General features: G+C 43.3%; 1 protein-coding gene across 1 annotated transcript in view; it reads left to right on the top strand.

Annotated features, from left to right (window-relative positions):
* The first annotated feature begins 836 nt into the window (after positions 1-836).
* Positions 837-6,000, top strand: part of SLC38A8 (solute carrier family 38 member 8) — a 38,191-nt gene continuing 33,027 nt past the window's right edge. The window contains exon 1 of the mRNA XM_084812450.1: positions 837-1,000. The gene's annotated coding sequence lies outside the window, so the exon portion shown is untranslated. The remainder of the gene's footprint in view (positions 1,001-6,000) is intronic.

Genomic DNA, 6,000 nt, shown 5'->3' with positions numbered 1-6,000 from the left:
TAAAATAGCTGGAGGGGGAATGAATTTTCCCAGCCACAACATATTGGCCAGGTTCGCACAGAATGCTAATCCATGGTTTATTTAAACCACAGTTTGTTTAAACTATAGTTTGTTGCCCTACCATGGTTTGTCTGGCAGGCAACTGAACAAACAATGGTTTGTTTTTTCAGTCCCTTGCTGTTTCCCTCCTCCTTCACCTGATCCCTCCCTGCATCCCAAATGCCTTTGCAGCGCTGTAGTACTGACATATGAAGTGGCTGGGTTTTTTGACCGCTCTTGCCTGCCACCTCTATAGCCTGGTGCAACAACCCATGAACAACCCATGATTCTGGGTTCACACGTAATGACAACCCATGGTTGAAACAACTCAGAGTTCACAATCCAACAAACCATGGCTTCTCTTTCTGGGTTGTTCATGGTTAACAAACCATGGTTTGTTAGTGTAGCCATGTTCATGCATCATGATAACCCAGATTCAACAACCTATACCATGGCTTAATATTTTGTGGGAAACAGGCTATTGTTGTGAGTTATCCCCTGCACACTTTCTCTCTCTCTCTCTCTCTCTCTCTCTCTTTCTCTCTCTCCACACACAGAGAGATATGGATCAACATGGTGGGATTAACCCTTGGGTTAAGGGGCTGCAGCCCCCAGCTGATTATATCAGGGCTTGCCCAGATTCCCACCTTTCAAAAATATAAAAATAAATAGAGCAAGCCTCTAGCCCTTGAATAACCTGAGAGAGCAGACAAAATGTTCAGCACCATGTGTTCTGTCCTCTTGTGAGAAACAAGCCTGGCTGATATTACCTTTCAGTGTGTTTACCCAATGAAGTCACAGCCATAGAGATAAGTGCAGAGTGACCACTGTCCTCAGAAGAGATTTCCTGTGTCATTTTGAATCCACTTTTGGTCTACCCCCATGGAGCAGTGATTATTGCTCATGGAAAACAACTGAGAAATCCAGAATTTTCAGCAGCATATCCAGCCCAAAACAACAGGTAGGAGCAACTGCAGGAGTTCATGCTCTTTCTAGCTCAAGTTTTATTTCATCCCCCCTTTTTTTACTGAGTTTGTAAACACATTTTTAAAAAGCATCCCTGCCAATGCAAATAAAGCCCACCATCATGCCCCAATTGGGTGGGATAGGGGTGGCACTGTGGCTGAACATGGGTTACGCCAGCCTTGCAGAGTTGCCCACTGTTATCCCCATATCGCTGGAAATGAAAAAGAGTAATATATGACACCCCTGAAATGTAGTCTGGTGTTGCTGGCAAGTCTATTGGTTGTTAGATTGTTTTTTTAAGGAAATGCATTTCTGGGGCTGTGAAGCTGAGGGCTAGACACCAACCGGAAGGAAGGAAGGAAGGAAGGAAGGAAGGAAGGAAGGAAGGAAGGAAAAAGATTTAAGTTGCAGTTGTATGCACACTTATACTGGAGTATGTCTTACTGAACGCAGCAGGACTTCTTTCTGAGTAGACATGCCAGGGAGTGTGCTATATGGCTACAATCTTATACACACTTGCCTGGGAGTAAGCCCCATTGAACTCAATGGTACTTGCTTCTGAGTAGACATGTGTAGAATTGTGCTGTTAATAACAGTTCTTTGAGTTGATGATGATGCAGAAGAAGGAGACATATTATTTTATTTATTTGTGACATTTGTAAACCACTGAATATATTAAAATCCCTCAGTGGTTTACAATAAATATGGAAAAGCAAGAGGATGTTTTAATTTACACATTTTGTGGGATTTTTTTTTTTTTTTTACTATGAGTTATAAGAGTTAGCATCCCTTCCTGGTGGGGAGGCATACTTTGGTTAGTAATATAATGTAAAGGAATTATGTTTTTCAAGTATAGCTCACCCCCCACTTTATTATATTTATATTCTGCCTTTCCTCCAAGATCTAAATATCTCTCCATTTTTTTTTATCCTCGTAACAACCTTGTAGCTTAGGCAGAGAGGTAACATCCAGTGAGGAATGGAGGGAGGGGCATTTGCTGGTCCACCTCAGGCAGCAAAAAGTCTTTGGCCAGCCCTGTCTGTCTATCTCCTGTCCTATTTTGCTGTCTGAGACAATGAGTCAGTTTGTGTCTCTTTCTGTAGTGTGAAGGGCCGGCTCTACCATTAGGCAGAATGAAGCGGTTGCTTCAGGCAGCAGATGCTAGGAGGTGGCGGGAGGGCATCGGAAGAGAACACTGTGTGTCAAGTGCCCCTGAATCCAGCCTGCTGCCACAAGTGCTGTGGAAGATACCCCTCCATAACCATGGTTGGAAAAACAGTCCAGTTGGCTTTTCTACATGGATGGAATGGGAAAGGGCAGCATCTTCTTCTTTGCCTCACGCAGCAAACTGTCTTATTTTTATTTTATTTTTATTTCCTTGCTATACTGCCCAATAGCCAAAGCTCTCTGGGTGGTTCACAAAAATTACTTGGGCTGAACCCGTGTGCGCATCTGCATGTGAGAAAGTTTCTATGTGTGTTTAAGTTTCCTGTTGTCTGTGTGCTGTATTCTGTAAAAGAGGAAATGAAAATAGGACCTTGTGTTTGTATTTGAGTTCTCTTCTCTACCATGGACAAGGCACTGAAGCCTTTTGCTTCCAGGAAAGTATGACAGATTATTTCCACTTAAATACACCGTAAAATGCTTTGGGAGGCAGTGCAGTTCGGGGGGCAGAAAATATGGTGAGTTTTAAATGCCTGCTGAAAATGTAACTATTTAGGCAAGCTTTCCCTGGCTTATAATCGCTATCCTGAAGCTACTTCATTTGATTGCTTTCTATAGACATTTTAAAACTGCTTGTATTGTTTCTGTTACTTATTTTGGTTGTTGTTGTAGCTGTAATTGTTATTGAGTATTTGAATCATGATTTGTAATTCTTTGGCATGTAAACTGCTTAAAGACTTTGTTATATCAAGCAGTATGAATGAATGAATGAATGAAGTGTTTGCATTGTTGTAAATAAAATAGTTTTATCTGACCATGCACAAGCTCACATGCACAAATGTCATGTATGAAGACACCTTAAGGGCCCACTTAAGGTAAGTGAAATAAGCCTGCTTATTTCAGGGCCCATCATGGCCTTGATCTGACCCTGCCCTTACTGTGTTACAGTTGTCTTCAGTCTAAGTCCAAAACAGAAAGTGAAGACACTTGTAACACCTATAGCAGAGGTCCCCAACCTTTCTGGGCTGGTGGGCACATTTGGAATATTGAAGAAGTGTTGTGGGCACTTTCACAGAATGGAAGCTTCCCCAGTCATAAAATAGCTGCCTTGGTGAACATGGCTAGTCACAAAACACCCATTTCCCTCAAGGCAAACTGGTGAGGCTAGGCGATAAGTAACTTGCCCAAGAACCTCAGTACAAGACAGAGGTGGGGTCCTGCATTGAGCAGGGGGTTGGACTCGTTGGCCTTGTAGGCCCCTTCCAACCCTACTATTCTATGATTCTATGATTTATTTATTTATTTTCAGCTTGCCTTTCTACCAAAAATGGCACTCAAGATAGCTTACAGAGACAATTAAAATTGGTGAGAACAAATAAATCAATGTATTAAAGTACAATAAAAAATAAAGATGGTGCTAGAATGTAACATTTAACTTTGCTGCACCCCCATTAACTGGGTTGATTACAAAAATAAAATAAAAATCAGGAGGGACAGGGAGCCTGGTGGATGCCAAGACAGGTGTATGTAGAGCACTATGTTGGAGACCCCAGACCTATAGTGCAGTTTGGAAATATCCCTTGTAATTCTGGCTAAAATTTACATTTTTTTCTCAATCAGCAAAACCTTTCTTCCTCCTTGAGGATCTTGAGGCTCGGATTCTCCTTTGTTTGGTTTATTGCATTAGGAAGAAACTTCTTTGACCCTTCCTTATAGAGATCCTGAGTTAACACGGGGGCTGGTTTCCTGTCTTTGTCTTTACTGCTCTCTTTCCTAGCACAAGCATATGTGTGTCTACTTGGAAGTAACTCCCATTGTGCTCAATGAGGCTTGCTCCTGAAATGCAGGTGCATCTGGACTTTCAGGGGAAAGGAGAAAGGGGAGGGGAGAGGGGAGAGAGGGGAGCCTCTCTTATTGGTTGAGCAGCCCCTGCCAGTCAGATGACATTTACTCCACCCCCCACCCCCACCAGGAAGTATGTTCTGTGAAGCGATTTTTATTGATGTGGAGCACTCGCTCGTGGAGCCCTGCATGGACCACATTGCAACAAAGCTGATTCCTTTTAAAAAATCTGGTACTCCTCCATTAGTTTCTCCTTCCATTGTCGTGGAAACAGGGCCTAGGTCAAAATAATGATGTGAATTAGCACACTAACACTTATGTCTGTCCAACTCTTTAGCATAGTTCCATGGATCAAAATGCCTCTGTTTGGAATGGTGATGTTGGTATGTGTGAAAAGGTTTAGAGGTAACACCAGCCTTCCCCAGCCTGGTGCCCTCCAGATGTTTTGGACTTCAACTCCCATCTGGAAAACATCTGGAGGACACTAGGTTTGGGAAGGGTGCTATAAGTAAACATGGGAGTAAATATTTCCAAAACATTGAAGACTTATCTTATCATACAAGAGCTTCTCATCCTGTGCTTGACAAACCACAAAGTCAACAGAATTAGTGAACATGCTTGAGATACTTTTGGTGGAGGGCAATTACATTTTTTCTAGATAAATCCTCAAACAAGGCTGCTTCGGTACCAGGGCCCTTTTGTACTGCTGAGGGATTGCTTTTCCTCAAGGATCCCTCCTCTGCATCCCACCAGTGTGAGACATGCATTATGGTGGGACGTGGGAGAGGGCCTTCTCTGCTGTGGCACCCCGGTTGTGGAATGCCCTCCCCTTGGAGGCCGATTGGCATAGACACTGGTTTCATTTTGGCGCCAAGTTAAAACATGGCTTTTTACCAAAGCCTTTGAGGGCTAATTGGATTCCCTGAGTTTGCAGACTGTGTATTTTGAAGTCCCTCACAGGAAGGACACCTGTAGTGGTCCCCCATCTGCCCTGTAACAAAGCCAACCTAACCGCTGGGGATGAAAAGATGATTTGGAGGAGGGAACCATTTTGCATTGAGCTGAGCAGTGCAACTTCTAGCATGTTTTTAATGCTAGTCTGATGATCCTGTCAAAAAAAAATTTGCAATTTTTTTAAAGTTTGTGCGTGTGTTTTTTGCTGTCTTTACTGGACTCCTTGGCACAACAGCTGCATCCATCTCTCATGGCTCTAAAGGCAGGATCTCCAGGTTTCATCCCCAGCGGTTAGGTTGGCTTTATTACAGGGCAGATGGGGGACAACTACAGGTGTCCTTCCTGTGAGGGACTTCAAAAGCCCCATAATGTTGCTGAGGCCTTTCCCAGGCTCTGAAAAGAGGGGCCATGTGCCAACCAAACAGGAAGTGACCTGTTTCCACTTCCTGTTGGATCAGAACATAGCCATGCCCATTCCTGGAGCCTGGGAAGAGACTTTTGCAACCAGCATGGGGATTTTCGAGGCTTCACTTGACACAATCCTATGGCTGTCTCCTTGGAAGTAATCCCACTGTGCTCAATGGGTCTTACTCCCATAAAAGTGCACATAGGATTGCAGCAACCGTTGGCTGTAGGGCAGCATATAGGAACAGTGAGACAAGTGCTTGTGTGTATATGTGTGTGTGTGTATGAACGGAGGGTCTCAGAGGAAGTGGTTGCGGGATAAGGAGTGTTTGTGTGCATGGGGTGCTGCTGGAGGTGAAGACATTTATTAGCTCACAAGCTCATCAATATGACTTTACATATGTCAATATGACTTGTGTTTTGCAACTTTTATTTTCTTTTAATGCCTTTTGTATCACTCAGCTTTATTGTATAAATAACTTTTAGTTGTGATTTGCTTGCTTTAATTACTAGTAAACTGTTGTGGTTAAACGCTGTGACTTGAGTGTCAATCACCCCATGTCTACACCCCATGCTATTGGTAAAAGAAGGAGGATGGGATTCCTTAGGGGGCAAGAGATCCTTTAGGAG

The sequence above is a fragment of the Heloderma suspectum genome, chromosome 8 (assembly GCF_057233095.1).
Source record: "Heloderma suspectum isolate Gila_16-S chromosome 8, 16-S_ref, whole genome shotgun sequence".
Classification (NCBI taxonomy): Eukaryota; Metazoa; Chordata; class Lepidosauria; order Squamata; family Helodermatidae; genus Heloderma; species Heloderma suspectum.
Note: the sequence above shows the minus strand (reverse complement) of the source record. Positions and strands in the feature narration are given on the sequence as shown.